Source organism: Pongo pygmaeus, chromosome 13 (assembly GCF_028885625.2).
Source record: "Pongo pygmaeus isolate AG05252 chromosome 13, NHGRI_mPonPyg2-v2.0_pri, whole genome shotgun sequence".
Taxonomy (NCBI): Eukaryota; Metazoa; Chordata; class Mammalia; order Primates; family Hominidae; genus Pongo; species Pongo pygmaeus.
Genome location: NC_072386.2, coordinates 1224167 through 1246257, shown reverse-complemented (window position 1 = coordinate 1246257; position 22091 = coordinate 1224167). Strand labels below are relative to the sequence as shown.

Here is a 22091-nt window from a genome sequence, read left to right as displayed (position 1 = left end):
TTGAGGTTGATGATATCTGCTACTTAATTTCATAAGACATTTACTTGCAAATGGTTGTCATTTTTGCTCTCACTATATGAAAATTTTTTCTTGCAAAGAGCATTTCTATGAAAGAAAAACTAGAAATTTTGTCAATTTTGGTTATTAAAATGATAAAACTGGTTTGTTATTCTTAACCAAATGTTCTTACAGATAGCACATACTACCCATGGTTTGATTGTTTTTTGTGTTTTTTTTTCACCTTAGGTCAATTGCCTTTCATTTTATTCATCAAACTGTATTTACTGTAGACAGACATTGCAGTGGTCATGTGCGCCCTATGGATTTGTACTTTGTTAGAAATATGAATTCTCAGGCCGAGTATATCGGCTCATGCCTGTAATCCCAGCACTTTGGGAAGCTGAAGGGGGTGGATCACCTGAGGTGAGGAGTTCAAGCCTAGCCTGGCCAACATGGTGAAACCCCATCTCTCTACTATTTACAGTTCACATTGTGCCTTGCAATGAATATATATTTTATCCAAAAAGCCTAAAAAATAATGAAATTGGAGTGGGAATGGCTGGAAGTATAGGTGAAACAAAAATGACACATGACTAGTAGCTGTTAAAGCTTGGTGACTGGTCTGTTATACTTTTTTTGTATTGCGTATACATTTTTAATGATGTGTAATAAAACACTTGTACAAAATGACAAAGTTTATCTGCACTTAGCTCTTAAGATCTTGGTTACCTTTGGAAAGGAGAAAGTGTCAAGGGCATGAACAAATCTGATTCTTAGATACACAAGTGTATTTATTTTGTAATAATTCATCAAGCATTCCATAAATGTTTTGTTCCTATATTGCTGTATGCATGTTATACACCAATAAAAATTTAAATAGTACATATTTTCATAACAATCCTAAATTAATATTTTAGAATAATAGTAATGTTTTGTTTTGTTTTAAAGTGGGGCATGTTCACTCAGGACATCATCAGGTGTATATTAATGTTCCAAGTTATTTATTTATGTTTTAAATTTTGGATGAGTCCCTTAGGTCTTTTAATTTTCACCTCAATACAGTAAGTAGCATGGTTTTAATTTTTTGAAATGCAGCTTTGTTTTCAGAAAGGTTCTCCCCGAAGAATGATGCTCACCCAGGCCAGGGTACACAGCACAGTGACCCGTGCACAGGATGCACTGAATACACAGGGCACTGGGTGAATCAGGAACAGGACGAGAAGCAAGCCTGGGTCTGCAAAATATACATTGTAGGAAAAGCAAGTAAAATTGGAAGGTCACAATTCAGCAGCAAACGTTTTTACATTCATTTGAGAAATCATTTCTAACAAAAGCTGCTGGTTAAAGCCACGATTTTGTGGCTTGCCTACATATTGTAATCACCTGCACAGCTTTAAACCGTATTTTTTGCAGACCCAACTCCAAGGATTCTGATTTAATTGATCGGTTACAACTTCGATTTTAGGGATTTTGAAAGTTTTCCTCCCCGCAGGTGATTCTCTTGTGGCAGGAGTAAGAAGCGCTGGATAGGGGTGAGGGATGCTTTAGCTGTGAGAGATATCCATGTACACTTCAGGATTTGCCCCATCGCATATCTGGAGTTCGGGGTCTTAGAAATCATTCTTGCTCTGTTAAAAATTAAAGGATGGCTTCAATATATAGTTAGCTGTTTGGCTACATTGCCGTAAAAGAAAATGCCTTTCCAGAGATCATTTTTTTGAGACATGGTTTTGCTCTGTCAGCCAGGCTGGAGTGCAGTGGTGTGATCACGGCTCATTTCAGCCTTGACCTCCCAGGCTCAAGTGATCCTCCCCCTCCAGCTTTCTGAGTAGCTGGGAGTGAAGGCATGCGCCACCAGGCCTGGCTAATTTTTCAATTTTTTTTTTTTTTTTTGTAGAGATGGCTTTCTCTATGCTGCCTGGGCTGGTCTCAAACTGCTGGCCTCAAGTGATCCTCCTACATCAGTCTCCCTAACAGTTTGACCTACAGGCACAGGCAAGCATGCCGCTGTATTTACTAAAATGTAGCTACTAGAATATTTAAAATTCACATGTCCCTCACATATTATTTCTTAGAGAATTGCCTCCTATTTGAAATCTTAGGCTGCCTGCTCTAAAGCCTGGATGTGCCACGAAAGTAAAAAAATTGAAATTTTAAAATAATTGTCATTATATTTCTTCCACATATGAATAACACATATATATTATTCATAAATAAAAATAATCTTACACACAAATGTAAATGCAAGTATTTTACAGGCAGGGCCAGGGTCCAGTGCATGGAGGAAGTCCTGCCATAAAAGGATCCAGGAAAAACCTATAATTCTTGCTTTATTCAACCCAGTGTCAAATCACATATGTCACTCATGGCCTAAGGGGGTGGGGTGGGCAACTGAACTCTATCCGATCATGGGTGCTGGAGTGGAAAGTATCTAATCAGGTGCACAGCTAGAGAAGAATGGGCAGCTTTTTGGATCTAGGGAGGCCTTGGCCTGTCTCTCCACTCAGAGCTCAGGACACTAGAGCCACCTCATCATAATCGCCTTTTTTTTAGTTGTTTTAACACTCCAAAAGAGAGCTAGTCTTCTCATGCATTTTCCAAATGTGTGGCAAGTAGATCCTCAAATCTACCACTCTGTTGCCCCAGCCTAACTCTGGCTTGCAGTCAGATTTTAAATTTCCAGTTCTTTCCTGACACTTACCAACACTAACTAACTTTGTATAACTCACAACATTATCAACTCTTCTTTATAGTACATTTTAGACACACTATTTTAAATCTTCATTTTTTCAAAGAGCAGTCTCAAAAAATATTTTTCATTTGTAAATATTTTACAGGAGATGAAAGCAGATAACAATCCCCTGACACTTCACAGTAAAAAAAAAAAAAAAAGAAAACATTTGTGCCCCTGTCTTTAATATTCCCTTGACACAGACACCCCATCAGAATGTCTTTGGGTTGAGGTTTCATTTTGGAAACTTCACAGGGCAATACATCCTCAGCTATCTTGTGTTATTTTCTTGGTTTTGAGTTTTGAAACTGTTTGAGGATTCCCCAAGATGCCAACAGTGGCCATGACTCTTGAGGTGTCTAGTAAATAGCATCCCTTGTGTCATCTCCTCTCAGGGAACAGCCCAAGGTAAGCGAATGCAGCCTCTCTGTGGAGTGGTTGGATGCACTGTACCTGGAAGGAATCTCCAGGTATACCCTTGTGCTAAAAGCAAACCCCTTAGGACATTAAGATTTTCTTATCGCAACGCTTAGTGTCCATTCCTTAGAGACACACTGCAGTCCAGGCAACTGGATGCTGATACTGAGGAAAAAATGTTCTCAGATTGGTGAAGGGAGAGAAAATATTTCAAAAGACAAAGAAACCCAACCCAGTGAGGCAGTGCAAAAACCCGCAAAGTAAAATGCCCCTCACAGACACAGTGGAGCACAGCGTAGCGGCTCCTGGTGGGACGCTCATGACCCACTTCACTGAACCAGATGGGAGCAGGGAAAATATCCCAAGTCATAGAATGGCTTGACTTGACCCTTGGGTCAGATATGTCTTTGTTTCAGTTGGCATTGACACCTTCTAATTTTGTCACTTTGAAAATATTATTGTATTTATTTTAACTTCATTTTTTCATTAACTGTAAATTATGTTTGATCAGTAGAGCTTCAAATGTATGAAAACATTTATAAACACAATTAAGTTGGTGAATTTTGAATACAATTAAGTAGTAACATATTTCATTTGTTAAAAATTGTTAACTTACCAATTTCTTCAGCAGAATGAGTGTAGTACCTTTCCCAAGTCTGTTTTTTATTTGTTTGAGAGGTGATTTGAAGCAGAATCTCACAGCTTTCTCTTGGAAATACTACCAGGTGTAAAGACAGGGATAGTCTCTCTTCCACTACAGTGGTAGGAAATGAATACATATCCACAAGCAAGTGAGGTAGATTAATTGTCAAATTACATAAATTTATCACATCAGTTATTCTTTTTTTCAAAACAGAGAACTTGTGAAAGTGAATATCTCTGTTCCATATGCCGCCAGCTGGGTGTCTGAGGGTAATGCTAAGATTTAGGAGCTGAGACTTGTACCTACTGGAAGTGTTCACATATGATTAATTCTTTACTAAATGACTTGTTATGAACATAATTAAATTACATATTTATTTTCTGAAAGGGATAGATACTTTGGCTTTTCTTGATGAGTTATAAGATGTAAGCCCCTTATAATGTTTTTATTTTATTTTATTTTTTAGATGTAGTTTCACTCTTCTTGCCCAGGCTGGAGTGCAATGGCACGAACTCGGCTTACTGCAACCTCCACTTTCCGGGTTCAAGCGATTCTCCTGCCTCAGCCTCACGAGTAGCTGGGATTACAGGCATACACTACCACACCCGGCTAATTTTGTATTTTTAGTAGAGACGGGGTTTCTTCATGTTGTTCAGGCTGGTCTCAAACTCCTGACCTCATGTCATCTGCCCGCCTCGGCCTCCCAAAATGCAGGGATTACAGGCATGAGTCACCATGCCCGGCCATAATTTCCTCTCTTTTATACCTTAGATTTGAATTATTTTTGCTGGATTCTTCAAACATGAAGTATTTTTTAAATTGAAAACTAACTGAATGACTCTAACTGGTAAGTAGAGGTCTTAGACCATTGACTAAAAGCTAAAGCCCACCTTGATCCTGCAAAAGGGGACCACTGAAGGCCCAGTTGATTATTCCTGGGTGTCTGCCCTGCAGGTGTCCAAGCCTGCTCACACCAACCATGGAAGGAGCCTTTGTCACTGCCAGAAGATATAGAGCCTTGGTAAGCTGGAAGTTCACAGGCAGATGCAGTTGAGGTTGAGATAGAAGAAATGTTGGGAGATTCTTTCTAGAATGGAATTATTATTGTCCTGAGACTGTTTCTAGACTTGGTCTAAGAAGTACCTAAGAAGTATTGCAACAAAGAAAAAGTGCAAATGAGTAGAACTTTGAGGATATCAAAGGTTAGGTGGAAAAGGGCTTTATTTCATAGGGAGGAGAAAACAAGTTTACAAAGAAGGTAGGAAGGGAAGCACAGGATGGAGGGTAGCAAAATCGGATCACAGATAAGGTAATGTTTCATCTTGAAGTCAGCCTGTTCTTAGGCAGGGGTATGTATAAATAAGGGTTGTAGGTTTGCTGAGGCTGTGGGTGAGTCAAAGTTCACAGGGTGGTTGGAAGAAGAGAAAGAAGCAAAATTTTTGTAACGAGTACTTTGTTTTGACCACTGAAGACTAAATTACTGAACGGTTGTTCATTTTTAAAAATAGGAATTTGCAATCTGTGTCCATATTTGTGATAGGTTAAAAAAAACAGAGGAGAGCATCCTAAAAGTCATAATGGGAAGCACGTTTCTCTTCACTCAGCTGTTCTTTGAGAATACAAAGAATGGGGGAATTTCTTTAAATATACCTATTTCCAGGATTACCTTCACCCACAACTGTTCCTTGCCCTAGACATCTCTTCCACTTGTCTGTTTCTGAGTTATATTTCTATAATAAAGTGGTAAATATAATTAGAGTTATTTGTTAATTTTTTTTTAGTAATTCTGTCAAATTATTTAACTTGAAAAGGGGTTTATGGGAGTCTCAGATTTATAGAAGGTAGCTCAGCAGTATAGGTGGGCTTCTGGGACATGTGACTGTCCTCCGCAGTGAGAGCGGTGATGTGAGACTGAACCCTGAATTTGTGGGGTCTGTACAAGCTCTAAGTTGTGTCAGAATTAAATTTTGGGGCAACAAATGGGTGTTGGAGAATCAGTGGGTTTTCAGGGAACTTTACACATTGAGGATCAAAAGCATTGTACAAAGAGAGACAATATGGGGGCCTCTGCTGGAGAGAGACTCCAGGTGTCTCAGGGAAGGTAGGCTCTGCTCTGCACACAGCCTGCTACCCCATGCACTGCCCTGTGGTTCCAGGCATCCTCCCAGGGTGAGAAGGACCAAGGACTCTGAGGGAAGAAGTTCTGAGAACAGATGACCTCTGCCCTCCTGCCAACCTGAGGCCACCACACGTTTTTCACCCACTGAACATACGCACTGAATGTTGATGTGGTCAAGCCCCTCCCAGGACAGGACTTCGGCATCAAGATTGTTGCCACGCTACCTTTCCTCATAGACTTTCCCACCAAAAACCCACACACATGCCTACAAGACCCCTGGCATATGCTCTATCTCAGACACCGTATCTGCAGGGGCAACCTGGTTTTTTCACCATCCCAGGTTTCTGTGCCACCTGATCATAATCTCATCTTCCTGTATGGACATAGAAATAAGTCAGAACAAAGTTTCACCTAGGTCAGTATCTGTAGCATGAACCAGTCCTTCCATCAACCCTGAACTGTCTCCCAATTGTGGTTTCTTAATAGCAACTTACCCTCTTTTACCTTTTAGTTCACCTCAAACCCTTTTTTTAAGTGCACACAGTGTGCCCAAGGTCACCCCTCAGTTGCCTGAATCCAGCACCTAGTAAAATCCAGATGCCCAGTAGTTCAAGACCATGGGCCTAGACCAAGTTTTTGCAGAAGGAAATACAAGTTAGAAATGAGAGGCTCTATTGTCCCATTTGAAAATAAAAAAAAATATATTTTTCTTTTCCCTTTTCTTAAACAATTTAATTTAGAAAACTTTTATTATTAATTTTTTGAGATAGAATCTTACTCTTTTACTTAGTCTGAAGTGCAATGGCATAATCATAGCTTACTATAACCTTAACCTCTTGGGTTTGAGCAGTCCTCCTGCCTCAACCTCTCAATTACCTAGGACTATAGGCATGCACCACCATGCCTGGCTAACTTTATTTATTTATTTATTTATTTTTTTTCAAGACAGTGTCTTGCTCTGTGGGCCAGGCTAGAGTGTAGTGGCATGATCTTAACTCAATGCAGCCTCCGCCTCCCAGTTTCAAGCAATTCTCCTGCCTCAACCTTTTGAGTAGCTGGGATTACAGGCCCACACCAACATGCCTGGTTTATTTTTTATTGTTATTATTTTTAGGAGAGAAAGGGTTTCGCCATTTTGGCCAGGCTGGTCTCTAGGACCTGACCTCATTATCCACCTGCCTCCGACTCCCAAAGTGCTGGGATTACACACGTGAGCCAACATGCCCAGCCATATTTATTTTAGTTTATTTTTTTATGGTGACAGAATTTCACCATGTTGCCTGTACCGGACTCAAACATTTGGCTTCAAGAGATCTTCCTGCCTTGGCCTCCACAAATGTTGGGATTACAGGCATGAACCACCTTGCCTGGCCTGGAAAACTTTTATATGTACCTTTTTTTCTCTGCTTCTTTGAAATATAAGCAAATCATTTTAACAGCTAAATAAGCCTTTTGCCATTCTTCGTGACAAAAAATTGTCTTTATCTAAGACCTGGAAACTATTGCTTTGTTTTTTAATCAGGCAAAGATTTATCTATTTTTTATTTTCAGTCTTTTGAAGTAGGCACAGCTCAGTACATGTTTTTAATCCCAGTGCTTTGGGAGGCTGAGATGAGGGAATTGCTTGGGCCCATTAGTTTGAGACCAGCCTGGGCAGCATAATGAGATTCCTTCTTTATAAATAATTAAAATAAACTAGCAGGCCATGGTGGCACAGGAGGCTGAGGTGAGATAATCATTCGAGCCTAAGAGTTTGAGGCTGCAATGAGCCATGATCCCACCACTCTACCACTGTACTCCAGCTTGGGTGACAGAGGGAAACCCTGTCTCTAAATAAAGAAGTAAATAACAAAATGTGTTTTTCCATACATAAAAATAAGTAAATAAGCAGATAAATAAAATAGACATGGATTTGCTTAGAATAAAGCTAATTAGAAGACAACAGAAAAGTGGGCACCAAAGATGGGCTTCACCCTAGCAAATGATTCCAGCCTATTAGGACACTCACAGAATATTCCCTGCAGCATGACTGACATGACAGTAGAATGTCATCATGTCAGGCTGTACCAGCGTCAGAAGACTAAACACTGTGGGGAAGAACCTCCCTTATGGAATAGTATCAAAAGGTGAGAGCCGAGCTCCTGCCCTGATGGGCTACAGAGATGAGTTCTTCAGATAACACATTGCAGAAACATGCATAGAGTGGTTTAAACTTTTTTGTGTGTAACACTTTCTCCATTTTCCTGCGAAATCCTCGCTAGTAATTATGTTAGCTTTTAAGTTTTGAGGGTCTGGTAGGACTGAAGCTGCATGCTGCAAGAAATACCTGGGGCAGGAAACTAATACAAACTGCAGCCACAGACGTAAATACTCATGGCCTAAAGTAACGTGAAAACAATACAAAAGTCTTTACTGTTATTTGCACAAGTGTGTGAAGAGACTTTCCACATAACCAACTTGCCACTGAGACTAATGAAGGCCCGATTCCACTGGAACAAGACTATGAGTTACTCATGGGAAGGCTGTAGAACAAAGCCCAGAGAGTTTTCATATTTGAGCCCGGGTCCTGGATCTGTCCCGCTCTTCTTGGTTTCTCTCTGTAGAGACCCCTATGTGGCTGTTCTCAGCACAGCCCGGTGCTGGCTGAGGTTGCTGGTTTAGTGCATCTGCTCTGTTTCCAAAAAGAGGGAGGAGCTGGCCACATCAATCCGCTCCTCATCAATCTGAATGCAGCTTGTAAAAAGTGTCTAGAAACCACGCAAAGAAAAGTCAGTGGTCTTCCTTGTTTTCACTGTATGTGACACCTCCATTAGAAATTCTGCTTTTCTCTGCACTCCAGACTAGGTGACAGAGCGAGACTTCACGAAAAAAAAAAAGAAAGAGAGAGAGAGAAGGAAAGATAGAAAGAGAAAGGAAGAAAGAAAGAAAGAAAGAAAAGAAAAGGAGAAGAAAGGAGAAAAGAAAAGAAAAATTCTGCTCTTCATATTAGGCACATAAGGAGAATCTGTATAAATCTCCATCAATGAAGGAAGGCAGAGGACAAGTTAAAGTCTTGGAATTCACATCTGAGTACACAGACTCTTTCTCCAACTCTCTTCTTTTTATTCTGCCAGCTATGGCCTGAGTATGAACATGACAGATACACAAGAGTTCCAACATCTGACAATCTACTTCAGTCCAAGAAGAGTGCCCACTCTCTTGTTACCCCTACAACTCATGGTACTAAGAAGTGGTGTGGGACTGCCCAGATGAGTTGACAAGAGAGGCCTTGCGTGGAGGGACCTGTCCTGGCCTGCCCTGTGTTATTTGTAGGTGCACCCAGACAATAGCCCGGGGCATCAGGGATGAGGACTGAGTTGACATCTGGGTTATCAGATAAGACTTTTACATTGAGTCTTTGTAAGGCAGAAACTCAGAAATTTCAGGACACAATGAAAGAATATCTCAATCTCTTGAGCATCTCTCACAAACAGAGATGGATACAGAGCTGTCTCAAGAATGTGGATTCCTGGTTTCTTAACTGCTGTTGGGTTCTGTCACTAATAAAGTGTGTTAAACTCTTCAAGGTTCCATCTACTGGGCCCCTGGTTTCTGTAAGACCTACCCAAAGGCCCCACTATGGTACTGATTGCTCAGTCTCCTCTTCCATGTCAACTCTTTATTTGTACACAATTATGCAAACACAACTTCCTCTTAATTCCCTGGAAAGAAATAAATGCAGCCTGGGTTCCAGGATAGAAGAGACAGCTGGAACATTACCTTGTTTTTCTTACCATCTCTGGGACCCAATAAAAGTCACTGTGTATTCGAGGCTTCCCCAGCCTCCTAGCATGCACAGTGGGGATGATGCTATCATCTACTTCCTAGGGAATGGATTAGGTGTATATAAGATAAGACAAGACATAAAAATAATGATGTGGTGTCACCTGTAGATGATGCACACACTTAGAGATGGAAGCATTAGGAGAATAGGTGGGAGGTAACACGGGCCACAACTCAAACAGGACTGGGATCTGGCAGGGTGATCTTGGGAATGTCACTTCTCCACTGGGCCTCACTTTCATTCTGCTCCAGTACGAAGTTGAAATTAAATGTAGATATTGTCCTCTGGCATTCATATAGTTTAGCTGTGTGTCTCCACCCAAACCTCATTGTGTATTATAACCCCCAGGTGTTAAGGGAGAAACCTGAGGGGAGATGATTGGATTATGGGGACGGATTTTCCTCATGCTGTTCTTGTGATAGTGAGTGAGTTCTCACGAGATCCAGTGGTTTCACAAGCATCTGGTATATCCCCTGCTCTCAGTCACTTCACTTGTCAGCCACTGTAATTAGAAGGTTTCTGAGGTGCCCCCCCAATTATGTGGAACTGTGAGTCAATTAAACTTCTTTTCTTTATAAGTTACCCAGTCTCGGGTACTTCATCATAACAGTATGAGAATGGACTAATACAGGAATTCAACTTTACAGTGCTTTCTCTTTATATTTAGAATCATATCCATGTGCCTTATCACGCCTATGACAGGGGAAGTCTTCACAAAGTGTCCCAGAACTAGGTGGTTAGTGACTCAGTTTTCTATTGAATAAAATGGCCTACTGCCTGATGCCAGTAGTAAGTATGGCCCTTCGGTTTTGAGGAAAATATCATCTTGCAGGTTGGCCAACAAGGAGATAGGAGTCCAGCTCAAATTTGTTTTGTGATACTGGCTTTAAGTCAGTGATTAGAAAAGGCCTAAGAAGTGGGTTCTGTAGGGGATTGCTGGAAGGAAAGCAGGAATATGGAAAGTCATGAAACATACACAGTCATCTCTTCTTGCTTCCTCACAGGTCACATGCAAATTCAGGGAGAGTTAGTATGAAACACACAAAGGAAATTTGGGCTCTAACATCTGCAAACTGATTCTTCATGGACTTCAGTTGGCCATATTGGTTAGAACAATTTCAGCCAATGTTTAAAAATCTCATAAGCAGATGCAATTTTAGTGTTTCAACAAGCCGTTTCCTATTTTCATTCTGAAGATCTGTTTTTTAAGTCATTTTTTTTAACAGTGTAGGGGTTACAAATTCAGCTTCTGTCCAATGAAATACAGAAAAGGATTTCAATTTTGTATTACCTCAGGCTGCTATGCCAAAGAACAATAGATAGGCAGCTTATAGACAACAGGACTTAATTTCTCATACTTCCAGAGGTTCAAATTTGAGATCAGGGTGACAGCAGGGTTGAGCTCTGGTGATGACTCGCTAATGAATGTCAGACTGCACACTTCAGGTTTTATCCTCATTTTGTAGAAGGAGGGTGAGAGCCCTCTGCAGTTTCTTGTATAAAGCCAGTGATCTCTATATGAGGGTCCCACCCTCAGGGGTTAATTGCATCCTACCTCCTTATAGTATTACACCGGGGGTTACAATTTTAACACAAATATAGAAGAAAATTTATTGTAATTCTCAAGTTTTTTTTTCTGTCTTTGTTTTTGTTTGTTTGTTTTTGTTTTTGTTTTTGTTTTTGAGACACAGTTTCACTCTTGTATCCCAGGCTGGAGTGCAGTGGTGCGATCTCGGCTTATTGGAACCTTCGCCTCTCAGGTTCAAGTGATTCTCCTGCCTCAGTCTCCCAAGTAGCTGGGATTACAGGCATGTGCCACCACACCTGGCTCATTTTGTATTTTTAGAAGAGACGGTGGTTTCACCATGATGTCCAGGCTGGTTTCAAACACCTGACCTCAGGCGATCCACCAGTCTCAGCATCCCAAAGTGCTGGGATTACAGGTGTGAGCCACGGCACCCTGTCAAGATTTTTTTAAATCTCTCATTTTTCTACTACTGGGTTTTTCCTGTTTGCGCCCTCGATCTTTCTCTCTGTCTCTTTTTGTGTAAACCTTTTTGTCTAATTCTTTCTCTCTATTGTATTCCTCAAACACAGAAAGCAAGCTCCAATGTTATGAGATGCTCCATGCAGAGACCCACATAGCAAAGACCTTAGGGGGTGCTCAGACCAGTAGAGAGAAGGAACATCAGGCTCTCTGTCCACACTAAACCCTGCCAATTTTCACACGAGTCAGCTTAAAGGCTCATACTTTCCCAGTCCAGCTTCAGTTAAGACCACAGCCCCAGTCTCCTAAAAGACCTGAAGGCAGAGGTAGCCAGCTGAACTGTGTCCAGATTCTGGTCCACACAAATTATGAGATATTTTATGTCGTTGGAAAGTCCTGAGTTTTAAGGCAATGTTGTCAGAAAGGAGTAGATATCTAGCCTCATCTCCCAGGTCCTAGGATTCTCCATCCCTCTGCTTATATCTTCCTCAGGGTGTCTGCAGCCAAACTAGTTCCTTTGTAACCTCTGTCAAACTCACACCTATGAGTCTCTTCACTAAGGGTGGCTTCTCCCTGACACATGCTTGTGCAGATGCCTTCCTGTTGTCATCCTCATCATGGATTAAAAGTCACCCCAGTGAGGCCTGAGGTCCTCCCATGGAATAATTTTCCAGCTTTTCTTCCCAACAATCTACTTTATATTATAGTCCTTGCTCTTTTCTTTCACATATACTTGCTTTAGTATTTTTGTCCAGCTGTCCTCAGACGGTTTGGTCCTGGGTTGGGGGGTGCAGGCATGATGTAATAATTTTCTGTACCACATGTTGGACCCACCAGGTTAGCTGGCAAAGGGTGAGCGCAAGAGAAAACAGACTGGCTGTGGTTATATGGGGGATCTCTAATATCCCTTCATCCTTTCACCGCATGATAATTTGGAGGTCACTCATAACAACATGAGGTGTGTGACTCTTACTTGTTCCAGCTGCTCCAGTAAAGCTCAGTGGGCACCAGAAACAGCAGGCTGTAACCACCTCCAGGCCATCACTAATACTACAGCCCCATGCAGGAGCACTACGGAACAAATCAGGTACCTTGATTTTTGTGTCCTCAAGACACTGGTTCTTCAAGGTCCTAGGGGATAAAGTAGCAAGATCTGAAGGTCCCAAGTATAATGAGTGACCTAGGAATCCCGTTTTGCCCTCTCTTTGCCTCCACCTTTTCGGTTGTGCTATTTACTCATGAAGTATCCTCCACTTATCCAGTGAAATCATTTCCTACCACTTTCAAATGAGGACCTTAAGAACCCAACAGTAGCTGGGATTTTCGTGGACTTCAGCCTCGGAGTCCAATGCTCTGGCACATTTAACTCTGTCTCATCTTCATCTACACAAGAAGCCTCTCAAGTAGCCATGCGTCCCTCTGATTTGAAGGACCTGCAGAGAGTGGATGCATTTTTGCAGTCTCAGAGCAAGAATGCAGGCAGGCAGACACTTAAGAGTAGGTGAAATCATCGAGGTCACCCACTTCAGGCACTCCTTTTTATGAGGAAGAAAACAGGCTTTCCTGTAGGCATAGTCTACATTAAGCTGAGGTGGAGCATAGCTCATTTTACTTCCAGGTGCCCTCAGAGCTGGATGCAGAACCCCAGTCCTGTCATCTTGAAACTAACATGGAGAGGTCCCCAAGTGAAAAGAACTCTGGATCTGCTCATTTTCTGTGCCCTTGAATGTGTAGCTACAGACTCTAATTTGCAAAACAAACCTGATAGGTAGGACGGAGCCAAGGCCTAGGAAGCTGGAGCCCTCCCTAATGCTCTGGAGCCTGCCTACCTCCCGAGATCTGGACCAGTCCCTGCCTCTTTTGGGACATCAATTTCCCAATTGTAATGAGAAATTAAATGTAAAACTGCATAAGCATATGCTCTGTGAGAATTTGGTGTCAGAGTCCTCAATACTGGATGATTATTGGGATGGGGTGGGTTTGGGCCCCATGGGTTCTCAGGCCTCCTGTCATACCCAGGGTTGTAGATGTAGAGCTCTGGACAGCCAGGTCTTCTTTCCTGAGCCAGCTGATTACAATACAATTGACCAAGGGCTCTCATCTTAAATATGGTTTCACAGGATAACCCACATTCAGCCACCACCTGCTCTGTGCTTCCTATATTTTGGGGAGCTGATGAAAACCCCAGAATATTGAGGGAGCCCAAGAAACTAGACTTGTGGGCCTGGAGAAAAGAAAAAAAACACTTTTCTATTTCTCCCAAACTGTAGAATCTCTTGTGAAATATTTAACTTTGATTATGTCTGAGCTTGATAATATGTTCATGTGTTAACAGATGCTTAAATTTATTTTTTCTGTGAAGTGTGGGATAAGGTCTTTGCCATGTTTTAAATGAACTTCTAAAAGCTCTCTTCAGAGTGGAGACGTGAGCATCTTTGTGATATAAACTGCACAAATATGTTGCCAGTTTTCTCTTTTTGTTCTTGTTAAAATGTTTTGTTTTATTCTAGTTTGGATGTCTTTTCGGGTTTTGTTTTGTGGCTATTTATTACTACAATGTAACTTCTCCTCTATTTGAATGACAGGTTTGTACATTCTCAATAAAATATTTTGGTATAATCTTTGTAAATACTGTGTAGTCAATTTTACATTACATAAACATAAAACAGTCAAGACTATCATGATGAAAAAGAAAGACTGAGTTCTTAAAAAGTAAAATACGAAACAGCTAAAGTAGAGTGTAAAGGGAAACTTATAGCACTAAATGCCCACAAGAGAAAGCAGAAAAGGTCTAAAATAGACACCGTAACATCACAATTAAAAATACTAGGGAAACAAGAGCAAACAAATTCAAAAGATAGCAGAAGACAAGATTTAAGATCAGAGTAGAACTGAAGGAGATAGAGACACAAAATCCCGTCAAAAAATCAATGAATCCAGGAGCTGGTTTTTTGAAAAGATCAAGAAAATAAGTAAACTTCTAGCCAGACTAATAAGGAAGAAGAGAAGAATCAAATACATGCTAAAAGAAATGATAAAGGGGATATAACTATTGATCCCACAGAAATAAAAAGTATCATTAAAGAATATTATAAATACCTCTTTGCAAATTAACTAGAAAATCTAGATGAAACGGATAAATTCCTGGACACGTATACCCTCTCAAGTCCAAACCAGTAAGATGTCGAATCCCTCAATAGGCCAATAACAAGTTCTAAATTTGAGACAGTAATTACAAGCCTACCGACTAAAAGAAGTCCAGGACCAGACGGATTCACGTCCGAATTCCACCAAAGGTACAATGAGGAGCTGGTACCATTCCTTCTGAAACTATTTCAAACAATAGAAAAAGGGGTACTCCTCCTTAACTCATTTTACGCGGCCAGCATCATCCTGAAACCAAAACCTGGCAAAGGCACAACAAAAAAAGAAAATTTCAGGCCCGTATCCCTGATGAACGTCGACGCGAAAATCCTCAATAAAATACTGGCAAACCGAATCCAGCAGCACAACAAAAAGCTTATCCACCACGATCTAGTCAGCTTAATCCCTGGGATGCAAAGCTGATTCAACATATGCAAATCAATAAATGTAATCCATTACATAAACAGAACAAATGACAAAAACCACATGATTATCGCAACAGATGCAAAAAAGACCTTCAATAAAATTCCACACCTCTTCATGGTAAAAACTCTCAATGAATTATGTATTGATGGAACCTATCTCAACATCATGAGAGTTAATCATGACAAATGCAGAGGCAATATCATACTGAATGGGCAAAAACTGGAAGCATTCCCTTTGAAAACCTGCAAAAGAAAAGAACACCATCTCTCCCCACTCCTATTCAATATTGAATTGAAAATTCTGGCAATCAGCCAAAGAAAGAAAGAAAGAAAGCGTATTAAAATAGGAAGTCAAATTGTCTCTGTTTGCAGATGACATGATTGTATATCTAGAAAACCCCCTCATCTCAGCCCAAAATCTCCTTAAACTCATAAGCAACTTCAGCAAAGTCTCAGGATACAAAATCAATGTTCAAAAATCACAAGCATTTCTATACGCAATAATAGGCAAACAGAGAGCCAAATCATGTGTGAACTCTCATTCACAATTGCTACAAAGGGAATAAAATACCTAGGAATCCAACTTAAAAGGGATGTAATGGACCTCTTCAAGGAGAACTACACACCACTGCTGAAGGAAATGAAAGAGGACACAAACAAACGGAAAACAATCCGTGCTCATGGATAGCAAGAATCAATATTGTGAAAATTGCCATATTGCCAAAGAAATTTATAAATGCAGTGCTATCCCCATCAAGCTCCCGTTGACATTCTTTACAGAATTAGAAAAAAAAAACTACTTTAAATTTCATATGGAATCAAAAAAGATCCTGCATAGACAAGACAATCCTAAGCAAAAAGAACAAAGGTGGAGGCATCACGCTAGCTGACTTCAGACTATACTAAAAGGCCACAGTAACCAGGACAGGATGGTAGTAGTAAGAAAACACAGGATCTTACTCTATCTCCTGGGACAGAGTGCAGTGGTGCAATCACAGCTCACTTTAACCTCAAATTTCTGAAGTCAAGCAGTCATGCCATCTATGTATCCTGAGTAAATATGACCACAGTTGTGCACACTACCACTCCTGTACAGTTTCTTTAAAAAAAATTTGTACAAACGGAACGTTGCTATATTGCTTCGGGTGGTCTCAAACTCGTGGTCTCAGGCAATCCTACTGCCTCAGTCTGAATGTGCTGGCATGAGCCACCATACCTGGAATTTTTTCTCTTTTAAGAAAAAACGACTTTAAATAATTAATAGGAAAATAAAACAAAGAAAGGTATTGCATAACGATAAAGGGTTCAATTCAACAAGAAGTCTTATCTATCCTAAATGTAGATGCACCCAACTTTGGGGAACATAGAGTTATACAACAAGTACTGCTAGACCTACAATAAGACTCAAGTAGACACACAATAATAGTAGGGGAATGCAACACCCCACTAAGTGTTTGGCAGATCATCTAGGCAGAAACTTAACGAAGAAATTCTGGAGTTTGATTTGACATTTGATCAATTCAAACTAGTAGACATTTATAGTATATGCCACACACCATCTATGGAAAGTAAATTCTTCTCATCTGCTCACAGAATATACACTAGGATTGACCACTTCCCAGCCATAAAGCAATTATCCATGCATTTTTTAAAAATTAAAATTATGCCAACCATACTGTCAGACTGTCAGACCACAATGGAGCAAAGATAAAAATCAATACCAATAAAATCTCACAAAATTACAGAATGATATTGAAATTAGACAACTTGCTCCTGAATGAATTTTGGGTAAACAACAAAATTAAGGCAGAAAATTTAAAAAACTTTGAAATAGATGAAGAGACACAATATAACAAAATGTCTGGGATGTAGGAAAAGCACTGTTAAGAGGAAAGTTGGGAGTGCTAAATACCTACATCAAGAAGTTAGAAAGATCTCAAACTAACAATTTAAAATCACACTTAGAGAAACTAGAAAAATAAAAACAAACTAACCCCAAAGCTAGCAGAATGGGAAAAATATTCACAAATTATGAACCTGACAAAATCTAATACTCAGAACCTATAAGAAACTTAAAGAATTCACAAGCAAAAAATTACCCCATAAAAAAGTGGGCAATAACAGACACTGTTCAAAAGAATACATACAAGTGGCCAAATAACATGAAAAATGCTCATCATCACTAACCATCAAGGAAATGTAAATAAAAACCACAATAAGACACCATCGTACACCAGTTAGAATGGCTTTTGTTAAATCGTAAAATGATAATACATGTTGAAGAGGTTTTAGAGGGAAAAAAATCACTTATACACTGTTTATAGGAATACAAATTTGTTCAGCCACAGTGGAGAGCAGCTTGGAGCCTTTCCAAATAACTGAGAGTTAAACTATGATTCAACCCAGCAATTTCACCGCTGGGTATATACCCAGAAGAGAATAAATTATTCTACCAAAATAGCACATGCACTTGTTGGTTCATTACTACACTATTTATAAGAGGAAAGACATGAATCACCTTAGGTGTCTAATAATGGTAATTTTTTTTTTTTCTGAGATGAAATCTCACTCTGTTGCCCAGGCTGGAGTGCAGTGGCATGATCACAGCTCACTACAACCTCCGCCTCCCAGGTTCAAGCAATTCTCCTGCCTCAGCCACCCGAGTAGCTGGGACTATAGGCCCGTGCCACCACGCCCGGCTAACTTTTATATTTTCAGTAGAGACGGGGTTTCATTATGTTGTCCAGGATGGTCTCGATCTCCTGACCTCATGATCCACCCACATCAGCCTCCCAAAGTTCTGGGATTACAGGCGTCAGCCACCGTGTCCACCCTATTAATGGTAAATTGAATATAAAAAGTGTCACATGTACACCAATACTACTTAGCAAAAACCAAAACGAAACAAAACAAAACAAAACTTGTCCTTTGCAGCAACGTTAATACAACTAAAGGCCATTATACACAGCAAATTAATGCAGAAATGGAAAATGAAAATACTGCATGTTCTCACTTATAAATGGAAATTAACACCGGGTACAAATGGACATAAAAACAAAAATAATAGACAACCCTTAGAGGGTGGAGAGAGGGAGGGACCAAGAACTGAAAAACTGTCTACTTAGTACTATGCTTACTGCCTGGGTGATGGAATTCCTCACATTTCAAACCTCAGCATTATAAAAAATACCCATGTTAAAAACCTGTGTAGGTACCTCCTAAATCTAAAATAAATTTGAAATTCTAAAAAGAGGTCTTACTCTCTCACCCAGACAGGAATACAACACCATGATTATAGCTCAATGCAGTCTCATATTCCTGGTGAACTCAAGCAATAGTCTTACATCACCCTCAACTTCCTGAGACTACAGGAACATTCCGCCATGCATGGCTAATCTGTAGAAATATTTTTTACATACAGCTTGTCACAATATTGCCCAAGGTGGTCTCAAACTCCTGGCCTTAAGTAATTGATATTGTTTGGCTCTGTGTCCCCGACCGAATCTCACCTTGAATTGGAATAATCCCCACTTCTCCTGGAAAGGACCCAGTAGGAGATAATTGAATCATGGAGGTAGGATTTTCCCGTGTTGTTCTCATGATAGCAAATAAGTCTCATGTGATTTGATGGCTTTATAAGTGGAGGTTCCCCTGAACAAAGTCTGTTGCTTGCTTCAATAATGGTGAGACCTCCCTAATCATGTGAAACTGTGAGACCGTTAAAACGTTTTTCATGATAAATTACCTAGTCTTGTTTTTGTCCTTATTAGCAGTATAAGAATGGTTTAATACAGTAGTCCTCTTGCCTTAGCTTTCAAAGTAGCTGGAATTACATGCACATGTCACTGTGCCTGGCTAAAACACCTAGCTTAAAGATGCTCAGTCAGCTAAAGAAGAACATAGAAAACTAAACAGAAAAAGAAAACAATGCATGAAGATAATGAGATTATCAACGAAGTGATTAAAGGTACAAAATCGAAACATAAAGTGTGGAGCTGAAAAGTAAAATACCTGAATTTAGAGATTCACTAGAAGGTCCAGCAACAGGTTTGATCTAGCAGGAAAAAATCCAGCAAGCTTGATAAGAAGTCATTTGAAATTATAGGCTGTGGAGGCTAAAAATAATTTTAAAAATTAAGAGAGCCTAAGGGACTTATGGGATACCATTAAAATGGCCAATATACTTATAATGGGAATTCTAAAATAAAAAGAGAGAAAAGAGAGCAGCAAAGTTATTTCAATAAACAAACAGTGGCTGAGAACTCTCAAAATTTGAGGGAGAAAATGACCTAAAATTTAATGAAACTTTACCAATTCTAACTATATTCTTTGTTATTATAATGAAGATGCACAGAATATTTTACTTCTGCTATATATTTGACATAACAAGGCTTAAAAGTGACTGTAATCTGTGCCAATTGATTTATAATACAAAATGATATAATTTGTGACATCAAGAAAACACTTAGGGAGCCATAAAGAGGCAGGCTTTTATAGGCAATAGTAGTTATTCTTGGTAATATCTATAGTAACAACAAAGAAAATACCTATAGCACTTAGGATTTTGAGACTAGTCTGGGCAACATGGCAAAACCCTGTCTCTATGAAAAATAACAAAAATTTGTCAGGAGTAGTGGTGCGCATCTGCAATGTTATTGAATTTGTTTAGTAGTTCTAATAGTTTTTGGTGTAGTGTTTAGAGTTTTTCACATATAAGATTAGTTTGTCCACAATCAGAGTCCATTTGACTTCGTCCTTTCCAATTAGTATGAGTTTTAGTTCTTCCTCTTGCCTAACGTCCTTGCCTAGGACTTCCCGTACTATGTTGAATAAGAGGGCTGAAAGTGGGGGTGATTTGTGTTGTTCCAGATCTCAGAGAGAAAGCTTTCAGCTTTTCCTTATTCAGTATAATGTTAGCATTGCTTTGTCATAAATGGCCTTTATTGTGTTGAGGCACATAACTTCTATTCCTAATTTGTTAAGAGGTTTCATCATTATGAATATGGAATTTCATCCAACGCTTCTTCTGCATAGGCAAAAGGAACAAAAATTAAAATACTTAATGTGGTGGTCAATACAGGGTGTCAAATTGATTGGAGGATGGAAAGCATTGATCCTGGGTGTGCCTGTGAGGGTGTTGAAAAACGTGATTAACATTTGAGTCAGTGGGCTGGGAAAGGGAGACCCACTCTTAATTGGGTGAGCACCATCTAATGAGCTGCCAGTGAATATAAAGCAGGCAGAAAAATGTAAAAAGGAGAGACTGGCCTTGGTTCCCAGCATACATCTTTCTCCTGTGCTGGACGCTTCCAGCCCTCAAACACCAGACTCCAAGTTCTTCAGCTTTGGGACGTGGACTGCCTCTCCTCGCTCCTCAAACTTGCACACAACCTATTGTGGGATCTTTTGATCTCTCCAGGGAAGCCCGACTAATACACCTGGAAACAAACTTAACTAAAAAGGTAAAGGATCTCTACTCTGAGAACAACAAAACATGGATAAAAAATATAAAATACTAACGAATACATGAAAAAATCCTGTGTTTATACACTGGAATAATACTGTTAATATAGCTACCCAAAGTGATCTACAGACATAACGTGATTTTTATCAAAATATCAATGACAGTTTTTCACAGAAATAGAAAAAATATTTTAAATTTGTGTGGATCCACAAAAAACTCTGAATAGACAAACAACTTTGAGCAAAATAAGCCAAGCTAAAGGCATCACTTTATCAAACTTCAAAACTTCCTATAAAGCTATAGTAACCAAAACAGCACTGTACTGGCATAAAAACAAACAAATAGACTAATGTGCCCAATAAGCCCAGATGTTAATTTATGCACCTAAAGCCAACTGATTGTCAATAAAATTGCCAAGCACACACTTTAGGGAAAAGCTAATCTCTTCAATAAATGGTGCAGGGCCATTTAAATATTTATATTCAGAAAAATTCTACTAGACCATTGGGCCTTGCCATATATGAAAATCAACTCAAAATAAAGACTTAAATGTAATGCCATAAATTATGAAACTATTAGAGAAAAACATAAAAAAACTTTATAACATTGGACTGGGAAAGGATTATTAAAATAAGATGTCAAAACCTACGCAACAAAATCAAAAATAAGCAAACAACATTATGTCAAACTAAAATGCTTTTTCATATTAAAAAGACAACTAAAAGATTGAAGAGACAGCTTAGGCAATGAAAGAAAACGTTTTTAGGCTATACATATGACAAAAGGCTAATATTCAGAATATATAAGAAACTTTAAAATCTCAAAATAAATACACTTATAATCTAATTTTAAAAAATGCAAAAGATCTTAACAGACGTTTGTCAAAAAGAGATACAAAAATGGCTAACTGGAACATAAAATGATGTTCTACATTACTAATCAGCAAAGAAATGCAAATCCAAACCGCAATGAGGTACCACCTCACTCCCATTAAAATGGCTATAATAAAAATAAATAAATAAATAAAAAGTACTAATGAGGATATAAAAACTAGTGAATGTATACATTGTTGGTGGAATTGTAAATTAGTATGGCCATTATAGAAAATAATATGGAGGTTTCAGAAAGAAATTGAAAATAAATCTATTATATGATCCAGCAATTTTACTTTTGGCTGTATATCCAAAAGAAAGGATATCACTGTGTCAAAAAGATATTTTCATTCTCATGTTAATTACAGAACTATTTATAATAGCTTATATATGGAATCAATTCAAATGTACAGCAACAGATACATAGATAAGGAAAATGTAATTTATATACACAGTGAAATCCTAT

At 39.2% G+C, this 22091-nt stretch overlaps 1 long non-coding RNA gene across 4 annotated transcripts in view; it reads right to left on the bottom strand.

Annotated features, from left to right (window-relative positions):
- Positions 1-773: 773 nt before the first annotated feature.
- LOC129029599 (uncharacterized) overlaps positions 774-22091 on the bottom strand; it is a 34884-nt gene continuing 13566 nt past the window's right edge. For all 4 annotated transcript variants that reach the window (XR_010123459.1, XR_008500271.2, XR_010123460.1 and 1 more), the window contains 2 exons: positions 3765-3902; positions 774-1628 (listed from right to left, as the gene is read on the bottom strand). This is a non-coding gene — a long non-coding RNA (uncharacterized LOC129029599). The remainder of the gene's footprint in view (positions 1629-3764; positions 3903-22091) is intronic.